The 27,202-nt window shown below is 46.1% G+C and overlaps 1 pseudogene; it reads left to right on the top strand.

The window, feature by feature from the left end:
* Window positions 1-870: 870 nt before the first annotated feature.
* On the top strand, window positions 871-24,451 carry LOC147747414 (uncharacterized; annotated as a pseudogene).
* Window positions 24,452-27,202: the final 2,751 nt, after the last annotated feature.

The following is a 27,202-nucleotide window of genomic DNA, read 5'->3' on the forward strand; positions in this document are numbered from 1 at the left end:
ACAAGGCCTCCCTCCTCGAGAGGCCATAGGGCACCCTCTTCTCCCTGGCCCTGCTTGGTCTGAGTGAATGCCTTGTTTGTCGTCAGCTCGCAGTGAAGAGCAGTCTGTTCGCATTCTCCGTCGTTGCCTGCAGGCACAGAGATGCATTTAAAGTATTCTAGTCACGTGTGCTTTGTGTAAGTCAGGCACACTTGTGGCTGTGGCAACTGATTCCTGCTAACTCTTCATCCACTGAGCGTTTGTCAGGGCCTTTTGCTTTTACTACAATTATATTACAATGCAGGTTCTCATTGGAGCCAGCCTTCTCTACACATTGGTCTGTAGAAATGTCATTCACGTGTTTCCTTCCAACCATTCCAGCATACAACACGAGGTAAGGGGTCAGCCTTCTTAAGCCATTGACACACATCTATGTGAGTGGTGTAGAGGTGGCGAGCCACTGAAAGGTCGAGCCGGGATCGAGGCTGACCCCTGGCTCTGGCTCAACTCACAATCCTGTTGGAACCTCCACCCCATAACGAGCTGAGGTTTCATGTGGCTTCTGCCTGCCTTACTACCAGTGGTTTCCTGCTTGACACGTTCTAGTAATCCATTTTGTATTACACCAACACTTTACACCCACCCATTCACCGGTTAGGTGACCCTGCTAATAAAGTGTCCGGGAGCACGTGCCCTGGGCCAGTTATCCACTATACATCATGTGTCTGTGTCATTCACCTTAGTAGAATGTGGGCACAGGGCCCACAACACTACAATGGCGATGAGCAGGGTCGGATTGGGATCACAATTTGGCCCGGGCACTGACGAAAAAAGTGGCCCACATTTGCGGGGCGTGGCCCACATTCGCAGGCGTGGCCCACATTCGCGGGCATGCCCTTTCATAAAACACACAAGGAATGTAAGTGGGATGATATTGTTCTTGGGAAGGACACAGGGCCAAGATGACAATGTCCTACAAGCTGAGCACCTAAAAAACAGCCAGACCCCTTTCTATTACCAAATTATTCCCAGCCCTCCAGCGCAGGAGCATCTGAAAACAGCGAGGCCTCTTTCTATTAAAAAAATTATTCCCCCGCCCTCCAGTGCAGGAGCACCTGAAAACAGTGAGGCCCCTTTCTCTTAAAAAATTATCCTCCAGCGCAGGAGCACCTGAAAACAACAAGGCCCCTTTCTCTTAAAAAATGATTCCCCAACCCATCAGCGCAGGAGCACCTGAAAAACAGCGAGGCCCCAGCTATTTGTAAATTATTCTGCCCTCCCAGCCCGTCACTGCCACAGGGCAATGGCTTGGCAGGAGAGGGGCTAAAGCAAAAACACAGCTTGTGGGCCATCCGTGGGGGTGGGGGTGGGGGTGGAGGCTAAGGGGAAGGTGGTGCGAGCTCCCCACATCACACTGGCCCCCATAGTGAGACCCATTCTTCCTCACCCACTATGCCCTGAACGAGAAGGGCTGTGGGCGAGGACTACTGCAAGCACTCTTTCTGGGCTGCGTGGGCCCCAGGTGGGCTGAGGTGAAAATGGGTCAATGCCTGAGCAACACCTGGCCACCTGGGAGGCCGATTCTGGCACACAATCACCCCTTCCCAGCCCACCATCAGCATGATTGCTTGGCAGGGCAGGGGGTCAAAGAGAGGCCACAGCTGATCGCACAGTGAAGCTGCTTTCCTTTCCCTGTCAGTGCTCTCTGTAGACTGGTAAAGGGGAAAAAAACGGCCCACAGAGTGCAATGAGACACCGGCCCTTAGGCCCATGCCCGAGTGCCCGCAGTGCCAATCCGCCCCTGGCGACGAGGCATGCTTTGCTGGCACTTACTCTGCTCGTGGGAGGAAGAGCAGCCTAAGCTGCCCCTGCATCTGCTGCTAACACGACTGATACTGGAACAGAAAGATCGAGACACCGGTGACGGATAGGGGACTACAAGGTATGCCAGGGCGTGACATAGCCATGCCCCATACCACGTGAAGCACCTGTATGGTCTATCAGCAGGCTACAGTCAATCCCGAAGAGAGAAGAGCTGTCCCAATGAAGCAGAATACTCCCCAGCTGTACCGCTGCTCTGGGTGTCAAAGCCATCACCTGTATGAGCCTGGCTAAAGCCCAGAGCCTGAAGCGGCCACTGCCGCAAATAAGTGTCCATATGGAGCGAAAAGAGCCAGCAGCCTTGCCACCCCCATATAGCCAATATCGGCAAACACTCGCCCTCCCCCAAACAGCATTCTCCTAGGGCAATAACCCGACAAGACACCTTCTTTGTGGAGAAAATTGCTGCAAGTTTATTAGCATTACAAATATGCCAACATTGGTGGGTTACCTTACCCCTCCCACCGGTGAGCCAACAGCCCACCCCTTTGCTCACGCCCCATAAGGGGGCAGAGCCTGCCAGGCAAACCCAGGTTGCTCAGGTCCACAACCGCCCGTAGGACTAATGGGGTTCCGTCGCTCCTCCAGGGTCCAACAGGAGGACCTCCCTGTGGATATTTGGCCTTTGCTCCATGTTGTGCTCCTGCAGAGGGTACACGTATGTACCTTAAAGCCTCTGGATCGCCCTGTAACTCCACCTGCAACACAAAATAATACAATTGACAAACCCACCCCCACACCCCGCTTGAACGCCAGGTATGCGGTAAGGAGGGAAACAGCGTTGGGGTAGTGGGCAAAGAGGGTGCCCAGAGGGCGGGGAGAGGTCCCCGGGCCCGGGACCCCGGGCAGCCTGTAAAGAGGTCCTAGGACCGGCAACCCCCGCCAGCCCACAGAGGAGAAAAGCAAAGTGGTAGCATTGCGATGTTGCATTGCGGCAGGGCAGTGTAAGTGACTTCTAGTGAATGTGGCCCCGCTGAAGGTAAAAGCAGGCCCTGCCCTCTGCATCAATAATCTACCCGACGAACCGCAGAAAAGAACGCTAGCTGCGTGCTGCGTCAGTCAACTGCTGTGAAGCACAGCCCCCTACCTACGGCACAGACACGCCCTTTGACATGGTGCAACACCCACCACTTACCACAGTGAGTCAAGGCGGAGGCTCCGACTGGGGTCAACATGAAAATTAGCCGCAGTTAGTACTTTGGGCCCTGAACGCTCAAGGCACCAACTCTGCGTGGGAAGTGACCCACAAAGCCTGGACAGGCCCTGAAAGGCGGTGCTGCCCCTCTGCTGCCACCACCAGTAAGAGAAGACTGGGTGGCATCTCAGGCAGTTTCAATAATGCCTGCCTATGATGAATACCACATTGTTGGACCCCCGGTAGAGGCGAGTCGCATTGTTGACTGAGTAAGTAATCCTGAACTTAAAAGTCGTTTCCAGTCATGGCCCCCATCTGGAGCCGCGCACTGAGCCGACTTCCCTTTTGTATTGCAGCGCTTGAACACCACATTGTTGGTTTCCTGAGTGTATGGCCACTGATGCCTATACTTTGAATCCCGTTCCTCGCTCTCATGCAGAGTGGAGAAAGGTAGGTCCTTCGACACCCTCCCACCACGAGTGCTCGGAGCCCCTATGCCATAGCTCTTAATATTCTGAAGTAAATCCAATCCGTGTCACATTTTTAATTGTTTTCAGTGCGGTCACCAGACAAAAAACGGAAACGGGCGATGAGGCCTTATTTTCAATTGTCGAATGTAACATTTTGACTGGACCCCATTAAAGACCTCCAAGACACACAACCCGTGGTATGTTTTAGTATGTATACTTTTCACTGCCCAATTAAAGAGGTAGATTTCCAACTAACTCGTCTTTAATTGTGTCCCCAGCCTGGCGCTACTACTTCCGCCTTGACCTAGAAGTACAGGAAACCTCCAATGTGAGGCTTCTTACCTCGAACCACAGAGGTATGAACTACTTCTCCGTTATAACCAATCCAACATAAGGACTCATAGAGTCAATCCCAGCCACTTCTACTCCCGTTACCACTTAATAATCAGAATAATGTGAAAACTTGCACTATCACTGTACTTCCATTAGATCAGAAGACGAACTGGAACAATCACATTCACTGCACAGTCCGTTAAACGCAGCAATTTCACGCATGCCACTGCGATTCCGAATACTGTCAAAATAGCAATGTTAAGTTCTTTTACCTGGCACAAACACCTTGCACTGGTTCACACACTGCGATTTCGACTGTGTTACAACGTGGGCAGATAACTCTTAAACTACTCCTTAGTGGTAACCTGTTCTTAAAAATTCTTCTACTTTTTTTGTTTCTCCTAAACAGGCTTTATCTCATTCGGGCATGCTTTGTTTATTGTTTAAGTCCTGATGATGATCCCATGCATCTAGTTGAGCAATAGGGATCGAAACGTCGACACCCATGAGTGGGTTGACACTCACAATATTGTCAAATGAGCTTGTGTACATTCCACTCCAGGCGACACTGTTATTGATCTTTTATTATCTACAGTGCCCTGTCCTTGCTCCCTTTCTTTGCCTGAAAAACACCCCTTTTCACCCTACTCTTATTTTTCTTTTCCTTTGTCGGTATGGCACAGGCTTGTGTCATGTTATTTTTGTACTGTATATTTGACATTGTTTCTTGAGAATAAATTCCTTTCCCGGCTGGGTCAGGAAACCTTAAATCGTACAGCTTTCCATTGTGTTTCTATACTGTATTGCATTTATGTTGAATAAGCTAGGCGCCATTGTTTCCTATAACGTGCCTATGATGAAAGCCTCCATGCTGCAAATCCCTGTGCAGCCCACAGCTGAAAGCAGACTGCCAATCATGCCTATGGCCGGCAAGGAACGCAACAGCCGTCAGCAAACAAAATGCTACTAAGGCCCACTTTTGAAGTGGCAGCACCAGAGGCGTAACACAGGCTCTCGCAGCCCCCGCGGGGATTAAATCTGGAGCGTGGGCCCCTCTGTGTACCTTGCAGGGGGGCCCTTCAACTTTTGTTATGCCACTGGGCAGCACCAAGTGGCTGAAGGACTGTCTCGACCAGGCTCCTGACCTGACTAAGTAAATGATTCAATGCAATCAGTTGTGCCAAAGAAAAGCTGTCCTGCTGCCCAGTGTGATAGGACAGTGCTGTATTGACACCTAGTGGCCATTACAGTTACCACACCTAAAGAACGAAAAGAAAAGTGACTTGTTTTAAAATAAGTACAAAAGGGGGTGGTGATGGACGGAGCATCTGAATCAATCAAACACTCACACCCAGTCAAAAGATCTGGGTTTAATCCATCACCGTTCTTTAGCCCACTCTGCGACCCCAGTTCAGACATAGCTATATGCAAATCAGTCTGACCCTGTGCCTCATGGGAACAGTCCAGCCCGAACTGCCAAGCCATGTCTTCCCTGGACCGGAAACAAGCTTCCGAGGACCGGTTTCTGGCATTCCAGCCGTCTTCAGCCCGGCTTGCTTGAATCCAGTGGCAAAGTGAGCAAGGGACTCATGTCTGAGCATACCCTGCCACACTTCGGGCGGCCAAAAGCGGTACAAAAGGGGGTGGTGATGGACAGAGCATCTGAATCAATCAAACACTCACACCCAGTCAAAAGATCTGGGTTTAATCCATCACCGTTCTTTAGCCCACTCTGCCACCCCAGTTCAGACATGGCTATATGCAAATCAGTCTGACCCTGTGCCTCATGGGAACAGTTCAGCCCGAACTGCCAAGCCATGTCTTCCCTGGACCGGAAACAAGCTTCTGAGGACCGGTTTCTGGCATTCCAGCCGTCTTCAGCCCGGCTTGCTTGAATCCAGTGGCAAAGTGAGCAAGGGACTCACGTCTGAGCATACCCTGCCACACTTCGGGCGGCCAAAAGCGGTACAAAAGGGGGTGGTAATGGACGGAGCATCTGAATCAATCAAACACTCACACCCAGTCAAAAGATCTGGGTTTAATCCATCACCGTTCTTTAGCCCACTCTGCCACCCCAGTTCAGACATGGCTATATGCAAATCAGTCTGACCCTGTGCCTCATGGGAACAGTTCAGCCCGAACTGCCAAGCCATGTCTTCCCTGGACCGGAAACAAGCTTCTGAGGACCGGTTTCTGGCATTCCAGCCGTCTTCAGCCCGGCTTGCTTGAATCCAGTGGCAAAGTGAGCAAGGGACTCACGTCTGAGCATACCCTGCCACACTTATGGCGGCCAAAAGCGGTACAAAAGGGGGTGGTGATGGACGGAGCATCTGAGTCAATCAAACACTCACACCCAGTCAAAAGATCTGGGTTTAATCATCACAGTTCTTTAGCCCACGCTGCCACTCCAGTTCAGACATGGCTATATGCAAATCAGTCTGACCCTGTGCCTATGGGAACAGTCCAGCCCGAACTGCCAAGACATGTCTTCCTTGGACCAGAAACAAGCTTCCGAGGACCGGTTTCTGGCATTCCAGCCGTCTTCAGCCCGGCTTGCTTGAATCCAGTGGCAAAGTGAGCAAGGGACTCATGTCTGAGCATACCCTGCCACACTTATGGCGTCCAAATGCGGTACAAAAGGGGGTGGTGATGGACGGAGCATCTGAATCAATCAAACACTCACACCCAGTCAAAAGATCTGGGTTTAATCCATCACCATTCTTTAGCCCACTCTGCCACCCCAGTTCAGACATGGCTATATACAAATCAGTCTGACCCTGTGCCTCATGGGAACAGTCCAGCCCGAACCGTTTTAAAATAAGGCAGCCCCGACCTGGCCCACAAAAGGAAACATACAGCCCTGCGGCCCAATAGTGAATGACTAGCATGAAGTAGCACCTACGCGGCTAAAGATTTTCAAAGGTACATGCCGCTCGATATGTCCAAATAGCCTACAGTGCCCAGCAACCTTCAGTTAAGGAGCAGAGGTCGACAGCGAGGCCCCCCTGCACTGTAACACCCTCCCAGCCACACCTGAATCAGCTTAGAAGAGTCAGCCGGGTGGGAAACTCCCAGTTCATGCCTCCCCCAGAATTGCTGACACTGCAAGAGTGTAACAAAATAAAGAACAAGGACTGAAGAGACTGACCAGAGAGAAGAAGCCACACAACGAGGAAGGAAAATCTCCAATGAGAGAAGTGAACACTACACAATCCCCAGTGGCTGTCTGGCAACACCACAGGCAAAGAGATACTGATGCAAGCCCCAGCAGTAAAGGACCACCATGGCAACCAAAGCAGCGAGCCCACGAAATGGAGAAGAAGACTGTAAGAGACACAGCCAGGACTGATGCTGAGCAGGGCCGGATTTAGCGCTGGTAGTGCCCGGTGCAGCAATTATTTTTGGCACCTTCATACACCATGACTGCCTCTTCGGATTCTTTGAATACCACCAGGTAAAAGTGCCCCTCATCTCTCCAGTCATAAGGTATTACCAAACACAGCGCCCCCTTCAGAGGTCAGCGCCCCCTCCAAAGGTCACGCCCAGTGCGGCTGCACCGGTAGCACTGCCCTAAAGTCGGCCCTGATGCTGAGTGCACCACATACACGCTGTGAGAAGTTAGCCTGTTATATGATGTCCACTAGTTCTAGTGGGCACCTTGTACCAGTCTAATTGACCCTTATTGATGGTGGTTGTAAAGTCAACCTTATAGAAAGATATCCTAGTGATAGCATGAACCAGCAGTCTTCAGGCTAAGACTTCAGTAGACGAGTTAAGCAAGTTGTTTTACCATATATAATCCCTTGAATACCAAATGAAAGGACACCACACAAGGTATATATCAAATATATATGTATTTAATCTAAACACAACCCCTCTGCACTCTTTATGAGGTCAGAGGTAAAAATACAATACAAGTCACACAGTTAATATACGATAAGTTGCACAGTATAAGTTATGCCCTAGTGGCCTCACAAACCATATACTAAGAAAGTGGTATAAGTACCACTTGAAAGTTAGAAAGCAGCTTAGGGCCTGTAGAATCGCTGGGGCTACACTAAACAACCAAAGGTTAGGAAGTAGGAGACCCACGGTAACACAGGCTTTCTATGGAGTTCGTAAAAGATACAAAGTTACAATTTAAGGACACTTCCGGATGGACTAGGATGGAACCCTTTTAAACTAGGACACTTCGAGAGTCAAGACCCATGGGAGCACTGGAGTACTCATGTTACCTCACCCAGGGAAGCCGGGTGCATAGGTGTCTTTTCGTGTCGGGTTTCATCGTCGTTTTCTATGGAGAGCTGCAAAGAAGTGCTGCAGGCGACCAGAGGAAAAGTGTCCGGGTGGATACAAAGGTGGATCGGAGATGTGAAGAACCTGAAAGCAGAGGGGACAGAGTCTGGGTCACTAGCCAGTGACCAGGAAGGAACCAGGAAGGAACCAGGCGATGTCAGGTGCTTTAAGGTGAAGAGGGTGAGTTTGTCTCTTCAGCCACGAGGTCCAGGAGGCATCAACGATGACCAAGAGCTGGACTCGAGCTATCCCATGATGAATCTAGATGACTGCAGTGTGGGTATCCGGATTGGACCCGACAAGCCTTGGCAACCGCAACCCACGCAGGATGTCGAGATTGGCTTTGTTGTAGACCAGCAAGGTCTGTGGCGCTTCTCCTTTTCAGGGAAGCTGGAGCAAGCCTGGAGCAACCAGTATCGCAAGTTAGATTCAAGATGGCATCTTCAGGGGGCTCACTAGCCAACGGGCATGGAACCGGGAAGACGTGTCGAGCACAAATGTAAAGGCGGTGCCCACGGGACACTCGCGGAGTGTGGGGGCCTGAGCTTCAGTCCAAATGGTGCTCGGGGATAGGGCTTCTCGTACCCCAATGCACGAACGGAGTGCAGGTAGCAAAATGCAGGATGTCCAAGATGTCCAGTCCCACGTCTCTTATGTCCGCCACGAGTCTTAGCTTTGCTATGGATGTGGATCGGGGTCAGAGAAGTCTGGAAGTCAAGTTCTTGAGTCGCAGATTCTTCGGGTTCCAACGGGAGCCTTGAAACTGCAGACTTGCGAAGTTGCTGTTGGTGCCTGTCACTCCTTGACCACAAGGGAGATGTCTTCCGACTTCCAGTCAGAATGGAATGTCGAAGGTCCAAGATATGTCTTAGAAAGATTCGTCCAGGATAATCTAAAGTCCTGGGGACACAGCTCCTATACTTATACTAAGGATGGGGTCTGGATTACCTGACTAGGTCCCTCCTATGGGTGGACCTGAGAAGGGGGTGGTTACACCCCTTTCCCTTTGTCCAGTTTCGCGCCAGAGCCGGGACTGGAGTGTCCCAGCAGCTGGTTTGAACCGGGCTATGCATGGAGCACCTTGTGTGCCCCAGGCAGTGCCTAGATGCATTCACTGAATGCAGCCTTCCCTTTCCCAATACACAAAACCCCTGTCTGGGGAGGTTCTGGCACCTCCCTGGACAGGAAACCTATTGTCCAGGCCTCACCTGCTGGAGTTTCGTCTAGCAACAGGAGGCCAGATTCATGTCTGTGGCAGCAGCATCCATTTTGTGATGCTGAGGCCCTGTTTAACTTTAACTGTGTAAAGCAGTAACTTACATGTCTTTTCCCTCTAGAAGAGTGGAATGCTACCCCCGCCACCAGAATTGGCGGGGGGGGGGGGTAGTATTCCAAAGTGTTTGACACCTTACATGGCATGTTTTGATAAAGCCAAACCAAAGTTAGCATTAACCGTGAGAATTATAATGCACTTAAGAGTATATGGTATGGCTATATCATAGAACAGCTATAAGGAGATGGTTCCGAAAGCTGCAAAAGGGCTCAGCTCATGCTAGGGCACCCTCTCACATAAAACCAAGCACTATGCCTCCAGGATTGTCGAGGCCTACCATAGAAGTGGCTTATAGGTGTATATGTGTCTATATATAAAGGTAGATATAAGTATACTATATCTAAGTAAGGGGTGATTACACCACCTTACCCGGCTGTGTTAACAGACCTGTAGTGTCAGTTTGGAAGGCAAACCTGGGGTGGCACAATTGATGCTGCAGCCACGGGTAGGCCTAGGGTGCACCTATGCCCTAGGTATCTAGGGTACACTATACAGGCGCTCACAAGGGTGACCCAGTAACCAATCTGGTATGCACCTAAAGTGCATGGTATCAATTTAGAAAGAGAACAGCTGGGCTGTGGGTCTGATTAGCAGGCCCACAGCCACACTAAAATCGAAAAACCAGAGAATCACAGCAAAAAGTGGGAGTGACCATAGGAAGCAGACCCTTCTCTCCTACACACGCCAGTGGCCGTAGATCACTACAGCAGCAGCAAAGAGCCCCCAAGAAGCACTATGCTACAGAACATCTTAAAACACGGCCCATAACATGAAGAGGAGAGCATCAAAAGCTGAGCACTGCAAGCCCCCGGTGGGATGAAGCCACCACCACAAGAAAGAAAAGCAAGCATGCCAAGTGCCAGAAGAGGGCGTCCATGAGGGAGAACGAAGAGCGCAAGGTCAGAGTTGCGCAGAACACCGCACCAGAGAAGCCCAGCAGTGGACCAAAGACGGCACATAGTGTCCTCCCTCACACTGCCCCAAGTCGGAGTCCCAGTGACCCAAGACAGGCAAGAGGAAAGTCGCACACTCCTCGTGGCAAGCTGTGACCGAAACATGTGCTCCAACTACATGTGACACGTGGCTGGATGACCCATCGCACAGCAATTCAAGGAGCATGTTACACGAAGTGACCAACCCCGCCAAGCATGCCCGAACGGAGCCAGGAGGTAGGCGCCACAATGGCACAGGCTCGGGTCGCAAGCACAACACCCTCGAGTGAAGAGGTAACCTGACATCCTGGCAGGGAAGCACAGCAAAAATCCCTGAGAAGGGGATGGGGACCACAAAAGGTCTTCAAGGAGAAGAAGCATGTTCTAGCAACAGGACAGGCCTGCCACAGGTCAGCAGCAAAGTAAATATTGTCCCAAGAACCGGAAACGACCAGTGAGATGTCCATGTGGAGCAAACATGAGACACGTGGCAGGACACCACATCCACGTGAGGTACCTGGTCGGAAGGAGGAAAGGAGAGTTGCACAACGCCATATGGCAAACAACCACCACAGTTGCGCAAGTTTGAAAAAGAGCAGAGTCCTCTGCACACGTTCGAAAGTAAATACATAAAGTTACATAAAATATCACAATGATGCGTGTCTTTATATTTTCCGATGTCTTTAATTCAAGATCTTTAAGCCTTCTTAGCCAACACGTGTTTCGTCGCTGTTACAGGGGATTACACCGCAACGTCTTCAGGGCTGAGGTCAATTTCAAGTAGTCTCTCAGTTCGGGTGATAATTTCAACCCGGAAGGGGTTCCTATAGGTTCTGCCCCTGGAGAGGTAGACTAATTACTCTTGAGTCCGGAAAGCTAAATATGCTTCCAAGTGAAAGGGAGTTTCTTTTAGAAGAGCTGCCCCATCCGGTAGTATTAGGTAGAACCCTTCAGCTCTCCAGGCCGTGGCGTGTTTGCTGTGCAAATTGCCGCTGTTTACCTGCCATAACTGATTTGTACTTGTGATAGACCTTAGAGCGCCATTTGCATATTGCTGACCACCGACTGTATAACAAAAAAGAGAAGAACGACAGGACAGAGGACTTGTGCCAGCACTGGTGAAGGTGTTCATCAGCACAATCCAGCCACCGGGGTGCAGAGATGTCACTGGAGACATCTTCGCGGTAGGACCAACCGGAAGCTGCTAGCAAGCGTGATCTGCATCCAGGCCCCAAGCTTCACAGTGTGACTGTCCACTCACCTGTCACTGGCTGCTTGGCATTGATGGCATCCCATCTAATAAGTGCACCTGCCACTCCTCACTCCACAAAGTCACCTACAGCAAGAGATTTGTGGCTGTTTGCCCAAGAGTAAAATAAACAAGTATCATTGTGTTCATAATCCAGGTGCATCATCACCAAGAACATTGAAGGAGCATCGCACCACCAGAGAGGATCCAAACACTCAAGACATCCTGAGGTCAAAGAGACACTCCTGTCGCAGTGGGAGGCTAGCCTCCCAGGAACCTTCTGTGTGCACCTGTAAACCTGAAGCCTGCTAAAGAAGAGAATACCCAAGCATTGGGCTATCCACCCTTGGGGTTACACAAGGCTTGGCCTTGGCCCCGTTGGGAGTTCTGCAGAGACCCCTCAGCGCGGCCTACGAAAGGCCTGCACATTCCATGTGGTCATATGGCAATCCAGGAGCAAGGGCCTTGCCGTAATAATGAATGACATCAAAATGATTTAAGATGATTTATTCAAATAACTGGACTCCAGGGCAGAGACTCATCTTACAGGAAATTAGTACCAACAACTGACACAGTGAGAATCTCCCCACACAGAGAAGATTCCATTAGGATCCCCTAGAGATAAGGTTCTATAGCATTCTTAAACAATTATTGATAGATGTAACATGAATACTACATATGTTTTTCCTTTAAACAAAAATGGGAAAGTAAAACAAAAGAAAAGAAGAACGAGAAAAGAAAAGAGAAAAACAAAATAAAATGAAGAAAAACTCCAATAAGTAAATCTTGTCTTAACAAATACTGAATAATTAACATCTATACCTATTAGGAATCTTTACCTCACGCGTACTACACCTCAAGACAAAAGGTCTCGCACAATCTTCATCATTGGTAATAACATTCTTGTCAAGAACTTTTTCCGCTTGTTGGTTATCAAACAAATGACTCTTATCATCAGCCACATGGCTTTTCACTAAACGATTCTTATTCCACCAATTCCCATTAACTAATTTTACAGAGTTTTTCCTGACATCACTTACTCTGATCGAAGGACCAAATTTAGACAAACCTTTCTTAACATGTATAGGTTTCTTAATATGCACAAAATCTCCAGGAGGAATGTCCACATCCTTCACATTCCTTCTCTTATCAAAATATATCTTCTGCTTACATTGCACCCCCTCCACTCGCTTCCTGACCTCATCATCATTCCATCTTTTTCCTTTGATCCACCTACTCATCCAACCCGGACATGACAACGGGAAGCCTTACGACCACGTAAAATTTCAAAAGGCGACACTCTCGTAGTTGAGTGAGGAGTTGTTCTATAAAACCATAGCATACTTCTCACAGAACTGCTCACAACACATTTATTATGCAAAGCCCATTGTATACATTCACCCAAAACTCTATTCATACGCTCCACCAAACCATTTGTTTGTGGGTGATACAAAGAACTTTTGAGATGTTTGATACCACACTTGACCAAATAATCCTCAACTTCTGAAACAACAAATTGCGTCCCATTGTCTGTTACCAAATATTTTGGAAAACCCTTTTTCAAAAAAACATCACTGAGGAAATCCACCACAACCTTTGCAAACACCTCTTTCACAAACCTAACCTCCGGCCATTTAGAATAGTAATCCATAAGGACCAAAGCATACCTAGATGACACATCCAACACATGTAATGGGCCCACAAAATCTAAGCCTAACTTACTCCATGGACCAAAAGGCAATTCAATCGGTGACAAGGGTTGAGTCCTTACTTTCAAAGTTTTATCACAACTAGAACAAACTACACAAGATTTAACAAAGTCATCAATCTCTTTGTCCATGTTCGGCCACCAAAACGAAAGCGGAACCCTTTTTTTAGTTAACGTGGCACCCAAATGACCTTCATGCGCAAAATTTATTAATCTTTTCCTAAAAGCCACAGGGGGAATTAACCTATCAGCTCTCAAAATCAACCCACTTTCAAGGGTAAGCTCATCAGCTACTTGTAAATACGTCTTAAATTCAAAATTAAGATTCCTTTCTTTAGGCCACCCTTCCTCAATGAACTTCACGACTTGTTTCAAAGACACATCGTTCTTAAGAGCTACACGCCACTCATCTTCAGGCACAGCACATAACTGGGGTAGATCTACTGCAGCAACAAGAAATTGTTCCTTATCAGCTTCATCACTACTTTCAAATTCCTCATGAATGCAAGAAGAACGAGATAGAAAATCAGCACACCCATTTTTGCTCCCTGGAATACAATGAACAGAGAAATCAAACTGCAAAAGTTTGGATGATAAGCGTGCAATCCTCGGAGTAAAACTTCTGACATTTTTCCTACTGAGAATGTAAATTAGGGGTTTATGATCTGTTCTGAGACAGAACTTCCTTCCCCATAAAAAATTCCTAAAGTTCAAGACAGCCCACCAACAGGCTAAAAAATTCCTTTTCGATAACTGAATACTTTTCTTCAGTTTGAGACAAAACTCTGGGAGCATAACCAATAGTATTAAACTCACCATTCTTTTCTTGAGAAAGAATAGCCCCAAGACCAACATTAGATGCATCAACAGTAAGTGTGCACATGAGATTTGTGTCAAAATGTTTCAAAATTGTAGGAGAACTAAGTTCACGTTTCACCCAATCAAACACACTTTGACATTCAGTATCCCATTTGAACTCTACACCTCTCAACAACATGCGTGACAGTGGTCTCAACTTGCTTGCAAAATTGTATATAAAACGAGAATAAAATTTGCATAATCCAAGAAGGGATTTCAACGCACTTTTACCAGTAGGAGCTTTTGCACTCACAATAGACTCCACCAAACTATGTTTAGGAAGAATACCTTTTTCATTTACTAAGTGTCCTAAGTACTCAACTTCATTCACTCCAAAAACACATTTATCTCTCCTCAAAACCACCCCATTCAATTGAAACCTAAACAACACTTCTCTCAAAATCGTGTCATGTGTACCTACATCAGGTGCGAAACTGAGAACATCATCCTGGAAAACAGAAAGACCATTGATACCTTTTAACATGTTAGACATAAGCCGTTGAAAAACGGATGCTGCTGAGGCAAGCCCAAACGGCATACGCACATATTGGTATGTCCCAAAAGAAGAAATAAAGGCAGTCAATGGTCTAGATTCTGGTGTTAACTCTACCTGATGGTAAGCTGATGCCAAATCTAGCTTGGAGAAAACCTTTACATCTTTTAAACTTGACAACAACTCGTTAATGTTTGGGAGGGGAAATGAATCAACCCAAATCTCATTGTTGAGGCAACAAAGGTCTACACAAACTCTGAGTTCCCTATTTTGTTTTCTCGCTACTACCAAAGGAGAAAGCCACAGAGATGACTCCACAGGCTCAATATTTCCTTTCTGGCATAATGTCTGAAGTTCCTTCTCGAGGTCTTATCTAACACTGAAAGGCACGCTTCTTAGTTTGTGCTTTACAGGACAAGCTCCATCTTTCACAATAAATTTATGTTGGAAGTTGGAAATCTTCCCCAATTCCCCTGAAAATACATGTGGATAATCATTAATTAAATGTTCAATCCCAGGACTATCTCTCACAGACAACACTTGGTTCTTTGTACCCGGCCTGAGAACCATCCCAAACAACCCTTGGTGGAACCAACCCAAAATGTTTAACCCCTTGTGTGCCACATAAATCTTACTGAAAATGTTCCTACCTTCAAATTACATTACCTCTTCTGTTGATAAAAGAATTCTATTTGGCCATGTAGCATGGTAGAGGTCTAAAGTGATCATAGAGATCCTTGCTCCCGAATCAACTAGAAGGTTAAGGACGCGATCCCCAACCTGGATGTTTACATAAGGATCAACACATAAATCAGGGTCTCCCACTACAATACCATCATCTAAAACTATGACAACCATATTTCTAAGTTCTTTAGTGGCACAATCTTCGTCACTTTGGAAGGTTTCTTCATCCACTATACATTTTGCTGGGAGAGGTTTTAGAAATGACTTGGTCTTACTTGTTTGACACACTTTCGCAAAGTGTCCAACTTTGTTACAGATCTTACAAGTTACGAATCTTGCTGGACATTTTCCATTTATACCATGTGGCTTATAACCATACCTAAAACATATATTAGTCTTAAGAATGAATTGGGTTTGACTGCAGGTTGTTGGTTATACGAAAATCTATTATAAACAGTCTTATTGTCCTTCACTTTCACGGCTGAAATTTGTTCATCCTTCTTTTCCTCCAACTCTTTTACAGAAATCTGAGACGTTTCAATGCTTTTCGCCATTCGTATCGTCTCTTCTAGAGTAGGATTTCCTAAAGTCAAAAGTTTCTGTTTAATGGCTTTGTCTGTGCATTTAGCTATAAAGTGATCATGTACAAGTGGTTCAGTAACATTTTCGAACTGACAGTCAGATGCAGGACTCCTCAAGGCAGTAATGAAGTTGTCAACATCTTCCCCCTGCATTTTGACCCCGTTAAAAAAACTTATGACGGAGCACCACTAAGCTAGGTTGTACATCGAATCTAATCTGCAATTTCTAAATCGTTTCTTGATACTCATCAAGAGGATCACCTTCAACTTGGACAGGGTTTGGGATATGCTTTAATATTCCCCTTCCTTCATAACCTAATGAGTGCAATAAAATGTACTTTTTTCGTTCTGCGCAAAATTTCATTGCACCAATTGCACCCAGGTACGTTTCTAATCCGTCAAACTGTGGAAATAAAATTGACAATTGTGCCCCATCATTTCCCTGTTTCTGCCTGACAGCCATTTTTCTCATTCAGACAAGCACCCATTTTGTCTGTATCCTCCATTTTGTCTTCAGACCCACAAGCAAGACACTCTGCCTCTGGCACCCCCTTCATTGACCACATATTTCTGTGGTTCTGCCAATTCTGGGAAGCAGCAGCAGATAGTTCCTGTTCTTAACTTTAAGACACCCTGCACCTGGCATCTTAGTTCATTGACCACCCCTTCCTGTGCTTCAGCCAATTCCCAGAACCAGCAGATAGTTCCTGTTTTAGGAAATAGTTACTGCAAGCCAGAGAGCAGATGGTCTCTGTTTTACACAAGATAGTTCCTCTTTTTGACTCTTTTGGTTCAGCCAATTCCCAGAACCAGCAAGATAGCTACAGTTTTACACAAGATGGTTCCTGTTCTTGACATGAAGCACGAGCACAAACCCCAAATGAGGAAGCCTCCCCCTTCCAACTGTCAGACTATTTCACATCGCAAGTACCCTCACGAAGCCTAAGACACGCCCCCATTTCTTCACACTCTGCTCCTCTTGCTGATCTTTGTTCCTCTATCTGCCACAACCTGTTTGTTCCTCTATTTTGCCTCGTGACCAAGACTGTATAAAATGTTCTGCTGTTAAAAATAAAACTCCCACTTCAAGAGAGGGACTTGAGAGATTGCTCCTGTGCCCGCTTGGTGCTGGAAGCGCTCCCCTTAACTCGAGTTATTGGTCTCCTCCTCCTTCATTTGAGCACCACGGACTCCTCGCTTTGCATTGACAAGAAATTATGATTTATTAAGCATAGAAATTCAGAAATGAGGTAATAAGTAAATTTAATTTACCACATTAATTGGCGCCCGGAACAGGGAAATTCCCTTTCCCCCACGTGCCGGCGAAATTGGACCCGGTACTGTCCCCTCCTGACCGTTGACGGACTTCAAAAGTGCACAACGCGGGGAATTCCCGCTAACTCCCTCGAGGCGAAGAGGGGGACCGACTGCGGCCCAGCATCCACACGAGGCGGTGAGGAAATAGCGGAACGTCCTGAACCAAAGCCCAACCTGCAAAGCAGACGAGTCCGAGGTTCTTCAAATCCCACCTTGAAACTGCGCGCCGCGTTTTTCCAAAATCTTCAAGAGGCCTTCCAGTTATTTTTCAGTGAGTACTGCTGAAAAGTATATAAACGAACCCACAGCTTTTGTGGGGGCGGTAAAGATACGCATTTTGTTGGTTTCTCACCTATCTTTGGGGAGGACTACTAAAACTAGTATAAAAGACGGACTCACCTCTTTTGTGTGTACGGTAAAGATATTTGTTCTGTTTGTGTTTTTCTCACTTCTAAAATCTTTGAAAGTCTTGCCATCATGCCTATTTTCTCGAAAATACGTAAGATGGCAACAAAAAGGAGTATTCTTGAGAAGGAAATTCCCCTTCCTCCTCGGGATACTCCAGGACACTTCATGTATGCAAAACATGGTGTCGGTGCACTTATTTATTGTGATCTATGGGTAGAATATACTAAAGACCTAGAACACAGATATAGATGGCCTGAAAATGGTACTTTTGACATGGAATGTATTATAAAATTAGTGGAACAGTTGTGGAAGAAAAAGGGAGTCCGCCAGTCACAAAGTGACTTGGTGTAATTATGGAGAAAAGAAGCCCATAGGAGGCAACAGAAGGAATTGCATAAAGTTGAAAAGGGTAAGAGAATCTCAGAGCAGGCCAAGAAAGAACAGTTACAAGAAATAGGGAAAGAAGTAGTTAATGAAAGGAATAAAAGGGAACAATCAGCCATTTCTACTGGTTTTTATCCTGTATTGCCATCTGCACCTGAAAACCTTAACATTGCATCAGCACAGCCTACAGCCCCACTACCAGAGGATACTTTCACCATTTTCCTCTTAGATACTCCACCTCCATATGAGGTTCCAGTAATTCAACACCCTCTGCCTCCGCCACCCCTTTTACAACATAACGCACCACCTCTCACTCCAGAAGGGGGTGCCGTAGGTCCAGACCCAGGTAAAACAATTCCCGACTGCCCCTATGACCCGACTCCGAGCAACACAGGGAGGCGGGCCGAATAAGTAAAATACTTCATGACTCCTGGGAAGAAATAAGACATCTACCAGCAATTGACACGTTTCTCCAAGCGGCCTCTGAGTTTCTTCGTACTGGAAAGAACTCACGAGCCATTAACGCTATGACCACAAGAAGAGCACACCCTGTAAAAATGCACATATATAGGTTCCTCCTTTGCTGTTTCATAAAACACATACAAGCAGAGGAAAGAAATGTACCAGTTTCACTTTTTGACTTATTAGATTCCGCATCCTACCACACTAGTCTAGAACTTATAAATGATGCACTAGACAGGTTCACCCGTAAGGTGACCCATATTCAGCAAAACTTGCAAACAAATGAAGAGAATAAGAAACTTGAGGAGGAAATTAACCTACTGAAAAAGTCCTACCCGTTTGTTCTTCCGCCCCTAATTCATGAACACCCCCGCCTACATTCCTCCAAGGTCACTCTGAACGGTCATCTCCAGATGAGTTATTTGAAAATACATCCAATGCATTCTACTACTGGTTAGACCAGGAACCTCCGCTTACACCAGAGGAGGAGGAAATAGCCAGAACTGCGACCGTATGGGTCTCTCAATATAAGATATATGACAATTATTTCATAGCCCAGCTTTTTCTAGCATTACCACACTCACATCAAAGATTAGCAAGTCTCTACATGGTACAACATCTCATCACACTCAATGACACTCATTTTAAACATGATCAAAGACTCGAAGATTTTCTGTCTGACTGCGCTGATAACATGTTCCTCCACAATAGTTCAGTTTTTCTCAACACATTTATAGATTTCAGACAGAAATACCAGAAAGTGACTGGATAAATATCTCCCCATAATACGTGTGGATCAACTAATAGACTTCCTCAAACACACCAGTTCCCCATGAGAGAGGTCCACCCCAGAACTGACACAAATGGAGCGCTACAACGCGTCTTCATTTATGTACGCTTGACAAAACTTGAGTTACTAAGGATGAAAGAGATGGTTCCCTCCCACTCAAAGGATCCTGCTGGATTATTTAAGGAATTAGGAGATGTATTAATGATGGGAACATATACTCTTTCTGATATCACAGCAATTCAGAAATTATTGTTGCCATCAGGTATATATGACAAACTAAGAGAAAAGGATTGGGAACTAGCAGGTGAACACATTAGATGGACTGAACTTCAGAATGACGAAAATACAAGAGTAGCAGGTCTGCACTGCACACCCCAGTCCCACTTTTACTGCCACTCTCCCACATCGAGTGGTACACCACACTGTCGTCTCTAACACTCACTGAGGATACCCCCTACCACCGGGTTGACCTCTGAGTAGAGCACAAGTAATCTCTGACCGGTGGTACGGATAAAATCCCAAATGATGAAGGGCGGATCCGAATGGTGACTGATGGGTATTTTTCCTCATCCTCTGAGAGCTCTCTGTGACACAACCTGTGAGACATTGTGGGTTCTCGGTTGGTTTTCTTAACTCATGGGCACATTGATCTGAGACCCTCTGGTACCTCTGTTGTTTATCAGTTCTTGTGGAGATTGTACCCAGAGCTTGGTCTTTAAACTTCCCCCAGGTCCTCCCCCATCGTAGTGTTTTGGTGATTAAAGAAACAACTTCTAACATTTGCAATTCCCCTGTTTTACCAGTCCATAAAAAAGTGGAACCAGGAATACCACCTGTCTACAGACTAGTGGTGGATTTGAGAGAGCTCAATAAATGCGTCGTTCCATAACACCCTGTAGTTCCAGACATCTCCACCCTACTCACAGCCATAGATGCGGAAGCAACGCATTTTTCAGTCATTGACTTGAAAAACGCATTCTTTAGCATACCTATTCACCCAGACAGTCAATACCTTTTTGGCTTCTCCTTACAAGGACGAAGTTTCCAATTCACAAGAGCTCCTCAAGGTTTCACAGAGAGTCCAAGCGTATATAGCCAAGCATTAAAAAGACAACTAGATACTATTCAAATGCCCACGGATACAGCCATACTACAATATGTTGATGATATCCTCATTACGGCCAGATCTGACGCAGCATTTGCTGAAGCATCACTACTAATACTAGAATTCCTAGCTGCAAATGGCCATAAAGTTTCCCCTGGTAAGCTCCAATTTTGTTTACAGCAAGTGGCATACTTAGGGCACTTGCTGTCAAAGGAGGGTAGGCAGCTTACACAGGAACGCATCCCGCTCATACTACAAATACCAAAATCAACAACACAGAAACAAGTTTGAGCCTTTGTTGGTCTCACCTCATATTGTAGACAGTGTTTTCCACAATTTGCACTCATTTCAAAACCATTAATGCAGCTGACAACACTCGAAGCTGGCGCTACTCCACAATTACCCTGGACAGATGAACACACGCAAGCCTTTCAGTCTCTTAAAAAAGCTATGTGTCAAGCCCCAGTGCTGGCAACACCTAATTACACCAAAGATTTTACATTATTTGTAACAGAAAACTCAGGTACAGCACTATCAGTTCTGACCCAACTTCAAGCAGACAAAGATAAACCATGTGGTTATTTTTCAAGCACATTATCCAGTAGCACAAGCATTGCCTGCATGTCTAAAATCAGTAGCAGCTACTGCACAAGCTATTAGACAAAGCGGTTCTATTGTATTGGGACATCATCTGATAGTTCAGGTCCCACACGCTGTAGAACTTCTGTTAAACAGAACACAAACACAGCATCTGACAATAGCCAGACTCACTGGATATGAGATGACACTTTTTCAGCCACACATTGAGATTAGACGCTGCAACATTTTAAACCCAGCAACACTGTTGCCACTGACCTCTCCTACTGAAGAAATTCACGATTGTATTGACATAATTGATTTAGTGACCAAACCAAGACCAGATTTACAAGATACTCCCCTTGCTAAGGCAGAAATGACACTCTTTGTTGATGGTTCATGTATGAGACTCCCCACAGGAGAATTAGCAGCAGCTTATGCCGTCACAAATTGAACAGACACTTTAGAAGCACACAAGATAGAGATACTGTCGGCACAGGCAGCAGAACTCATAGCCCTGACACGAGCATGTCGCTTAGCAAAAGGAAAGTCAGTTAACATCTACACTGATTCACAATATGCCTTTGGAGTTGTACACAACTTCGGTACATTGTGGAAAGAGAGAGGATTTCTCACATCACATGGGTCCAGAATACAGAATGCTACACTCATCACTGCCCTCTTAGAGGCCAGTCAGTTACCAGAGAAAATCGCAGTGCTAAAATGCAAAGCGCACACAAAAGGAACAGATGAAATATCAAAAGGAAATGATTCTGCAGACAGTGCAGCCAAGTTAGCAGCAAACACAGAATTAAGTATACCACACTGCCAATATACAATACGAGACCCCTTTTCTGACATCCAGGATGTCACGCCACACCACAGGAACTGCTAGAATGGAAGGAAAAAAAGGAGGGGTCCTTACAGATCAAGGCTGGATGACACCTGAAAGAGCAGTATGGTTTCTACCGGATGCCATGGTACAGGTTATGGTAAACACCATACATGGACCAGCGCATCTGAGAGAAAAAGCAATGTTAGACAGCATACAGAATATATGGCACAACAAACATTTGAGAAGTGCAGCCAAACAAAAAGTTAAAACGTGCATGATTTGTAATCAGTTCAACCCAGGAAAAGGCACAAAGGTGGAACAGGGAGGATTCCAACCCCCTGACCATCCATTTGAAGTTCTCCAGATGGACTATATCCAGATGGAGAGATGTAGAGGTCACAAGTATGTGCTAGTTGTAGTGTGTGCTCTGACCAGATGGACAGAAGCCAATCCCGTCCCAGATTACACTGCAACGACAACTGCTAAACAATTAGTTAGAGAGTTTTTCCCAAGGTATGGGTTGCCCCGTGTCATCTACTCAGATAACGGCCAACCTTTCTCCTCTGAACTCATGAAGCAAGTGTCTCTTCTGTTAGGGTACACTTGGAAGTTTCACTGTGTAAGAAATCCTCAGGCAGCAGGTCTAGTAGAAAGACACAACCAAACTTTGAAGACAAAATTGGCCAAGATATGCCTGACAAAGGCGTGGACTGGATGGTAGCCTTACCGGTTGCCCTCTTCTACATGCGTATGGTAGCCCATTCCAGAACTGGCTTATATCCATATGAAGTGGTCTTTGGCAGACCACCAAATATGTGGGGTACGCCAAGGCCTAAAAGAATAACTGATGTTGACAGTACTATGCTGACTGACTACCTGGCTTCCTTGATGTCTGCACTCCAATCTTGTCGTTCTCAGGTTGCTGCCACCTTCCCTGACAAAACCAACCCGAAAGAACACGCCATCCGACCCGGGGACTGGGTCCTCGTGAGGAACTTCGACTGGACCAGTCCCCTCCAGCCCAGGTGGAAGAAGCCAAGACTCGTACTACTAACAACACGGACAGCAGTGAAGGTCGAGGGCAGGAAGGGCTGGCTCCATGCAAGCCACTGCCGGAAACATTTTGGAAAAAAAGACACTGTTGCTGATGGCCCTGCCTATCCCACTGACATTGTGACTGAACAATGTTTATTGCCTTTGGAACTAACCCCACAACAGGACTACAAATCAAAGTTAAGGTCTGCCATTCGGACTCTGGCTAATTAAGTCCATTGGGCGTCGGTCCCGTGGTGAAGCGGTTGGAGCATGAGAATAGATTTTAACACCTTGACTATGTGGAAAAAAAAATTAACTCTAGATAGAGACATAATGGTCCTACTATATGTTTAACAGTATTATTTTTCCTCATGGCAGTTATGATGTGTCTTGGTTGGATTCTCCACACTGTTTTTCCTCCAACACAACACACCTCTCATACACCCAACAGCACTCAGGAACACACCTATCACGACCTACCCCCTCATGAACAAGCCCATAGACTATCCTTGCGAAACAATACCTTCATACAGATGCTACACCACACTCAGCAGGCCAGTAATAGCACCAATTGTTGGATATGTGGCCGCATCCCACCTCATCAGAAAAAGGGAGGGATGCCTCTTTTTCCTTTCCCATTCTGTTATAATGGAACTTGTGAAGCCTGGTTCGCCCTAATAACAGCTGACGATACTACCCCCACCTCCTGCCCTGACGGAAATAATTCATGCAAGAATGGGTGGCCTTGGGGGGGATTTAAACAAGGTACTCAATACTGCCTGTTACCCTAATAAGGAGGGAGATCCTCAGGCAACAGGTACAGTCCTAGAAAGTGAAGAATACAAGCAAGGGAACATGACCATGTCCTACAAGATGTTAAATGCCAAACCTAAAAAGAATGCTGGTCCCCCTTCCATCTCGGTCTCACCAGTAAAAGGACACCTGTGCATACAGAAAAATGGCTCTGTTCCATTAGGACACAGTGACTGTCATACCACTATACGTTTTGAAGACAGAGGAAAGTCCTCATTTCTAGCATCTCGCCATACTTATTTTGTCTGTGACCAAACTGCCTATGTGCAGCTGCCCTTGAACTGGGGGGAACTTGCTATATAGCATTTCTGTTACCCCCTGTCTTTGTGGCCCCATCCACTTACCACCGAGACCTCCTAGTGCCCCATGTCAGACATAAAAGAACGATTGATACCCCCTTGGTTGACCAAACGGAAACCTCATGGGAACAGTATACAGATTTTAACAAAGGGTTCTTCTTCTTTGTTGGCCCTGTACAGAACAGCAAGCTTATACGCAGGTTGACAAGGACCTTAGAGGCTGTTGTAAACCAGACGACGTCTGCCCTTGGGAGCTTAACCCAGGAGCAGTCTGCCATACGATTGGTTACTCTCCAAAATCGCCTTGTCCTTGACATCATCTTGGCCGACAGAGGCGGAGCCTATAAAATTATTGGCTCTAGCTGCTGTATATTTATTCCTGATAATTCCCCATCTGTATACACGGCCATAACAAAATTACACAAGATAGCCGTAAGTTTACATCAAGAACCTGGCACTTGGACATGGTCTGACTGGTTCTGGAAGATAATATAGTCCTGGGGATGGCAACTGCTGTCAGCAGCAGGTATAATATTCCTGATAATAACTGGATGCTGCCTTTGCATCCAATGTGGCCCTGCCCTGTGCGGTCTATGCGCTGCAAAATGCATTCCTAAACCACTTGTCCAGCAGAGAGAAAGGGAAAGAATCATGTTACAAGAATGTATAAATGATCTCATGCAAATTGAGATATAATGTAGGTACATTCTGGGGCAAGGAGGGAATGTGGAAATAAAATTGACAATTGTGCCCCATCATTTCCCTGTTTCTGCCTGACAGCCATTTTTCTCATTCAGACAAGCACCCATTTTGTGTGTATCCTCCATTTTGTCTTCAGACCCACAAGCAAGACACCCTGCCTCTGGCACCCCCTTCATTGACCACACATTTCTGTGGTTCTGCCAATTCTGGGAACCAGCAGCAAATAGTTCCTGTTCTTAACTGTAAGGCACCCTGCACCTGGCATCTTAGTTCATTGACCACCCCTTCCTGTGCTTCAGCCAATTCCCAGAACCAGCAGATAGTTCCTGTTTTAAGAAATAGTTACTGCAAGCCAGAGAGCAGATGGTCTCTGTTTTACACAAGATAGTTCCTCTTTTTGACTCTTGTGGTTCAGCCAATTCCCAGAACCAGCAAGATAGCTACAGCTTTACACAAGATGGTTCCTGTTCTTGACATGAAGCACGAGTACAAACCCCAAATGAGGAAGCCTCCCCCTTCCAACTGTCAGACTATTTCACATCGCAAGTCCCCTCACGAAGCCTAAGACACGCCCCCATTTCTTCACACTCTGCTCCTCTTGCTGATCTTTGTTCCTCTATCTGCCACGACCTGTTTGTTCCCTCTATTTTGCCTCGTGACCAAGACTGTATAAAATGTTCTGCTGTTAAAAATAAAAGCCCCACTTCAAGAGAGGGACTTGAGAGATTGCTCCTGTGCCCGCTTGGTGCTGGAAGCGCTCTCCTTAACTCGAGTTATTGGTCTCCTCCTCCTTCATTTGAGCACCACGGACTCCTCGCTTTGCATTGACAAGAAATTATGATCTATTAAGCATATAAATTCAGAAATGAGGTAATAAGTAAATTTTATTTACCACAAAACCATTTCCTCCATTTTATCGGTGGATCACCAGCTGTTTCTAAAAATGGTGGAGGGGAAACAGCTTGCATTGTCATCAGTTGAATAAAATGAACTAATGTCTATGTATAGTCACTGTATGAAACTGGTTTTAGACTGGAGATCCAAAATAAAATGTTTAATATGCCCTGTGAAAACTTTGATTTGAGTCAATTGTGAGGTTTCTATTGTGAGACAATGCTCCAGTCTCTATTATGACTCAATAAGACTTTATGACGTTATTTCAGTAAGAAGAACGTTGTGGAACCTATAGAGAACATCAAGGAACAATGACAGCTGTTCCACAAGGTAAATCGAAACATAGAATGTAGAGTAGCGTTTGCGTTTCAACAGTGGAATGCACGCGTGCCCAAACGCTGCACTCTGTGACGTGAACATGTCGCTTAGGTCACTTACGTTGGTTAACGTAATTACAGTTGCTGAAACGCACACCAGCAACCATGAGTTCCAGCCACACTCTATCGTCCATAGAATCGCTCTGCCCCCAATTGTTTAAAAAAAAGCAGGGGCATATTACCAAGCAATAGCGATAATTATCGCTATTGCTTGGTTAGAGACAAAAATTTACCGCTGAGCTGCAGCGATTTTTATCGCAGATAAACCTTGGTATTACCAAGGTTTATCGCAAATGCGATAAAAATCGGCCGCAATGCATGAATATCGCTGAAAAGTCAGCGATATTCATGCATTACCGAGCTAATGCTCTTAGCCATGTTATCCACCTCCCATTGGATAACATGGCTAAGAACTGCTCAGGGCAGGTGTTAGCTTTTGGAGACATTCGCGCTTAGCGCGAATATCTCCAAAAGTTGGTAATAGGAGATAGCGATGTTAGCGACTGTTTCCAGTCGCTAACATCTTGGCACGCCCACTTTGCATGTCATTAGTGATAAATATCACTGACATGCAAAGTGGGGCCCAAGATGGTCGCTATCTCCTACTGGCTGTCGCTAACTGGTGTTAGCGACAGCTAGGTAATAGGGAGATAATTTTATCTCCGCTTTCTTGGCTTTTAAAGCCAAAAAAGCGGAGATAAACCCCCTTAATAATATGCCCCACAGTCTTTATCTATGTCCGTCCAAAGCAACACACACTTGTGGCCTACCGGAACTCTGTGTGTTGACGAAATGAGAGAGGGACGCTCAGTCTCATATCCAATGGCGCTGCAGTTCCTCCGCTGAAGCAGACACCCGCTCGTCAGGAATGTCGGCAATGCGAAATATCATCATAAGCGCCACGATCTACAGCATCTTTTCCAGGTAAAGTTTTGCTTGTTGCTTCCAATGAAAACGGCAAAAAAATACACGTAGGTCCGTGCGGAGTCCATCAATCGTCGCCACAAAAATGATGTTGTAATGATGGATGACATCAAAATTATTTAAGATGATTTATTCAAATAACTGGACTCCAGGGCAGAGACTCATCTTACAGGCAATTCAAGTACCAACAACTGACAAAGTGAGAATCTCCCCACACAGAGAAGATTCCATTAGAATCCCCTGGACATAAGGTTCTATAGCATTCTTAAACAATCATTGATAGATGTAACATGAATACTACAGGCCTCAATGGAGTTCCTGTGAGTGAGGAACCCGAATCGGAGAGATA

This window comes from Lissotriton vulgaris, chromosome 1_1, assembly GCF_964263255.1.
Source record: "Lissotriton vulgaris chromosome 1_1, aLisVul1.2, whole genome shotgun sequence".
Lineage (NCBI taxonomy): Eukaryota > Metazoa > Chordata > Amphibia > Caudata > Salamandridae > Lissotriton > Lissotriton vulgaris.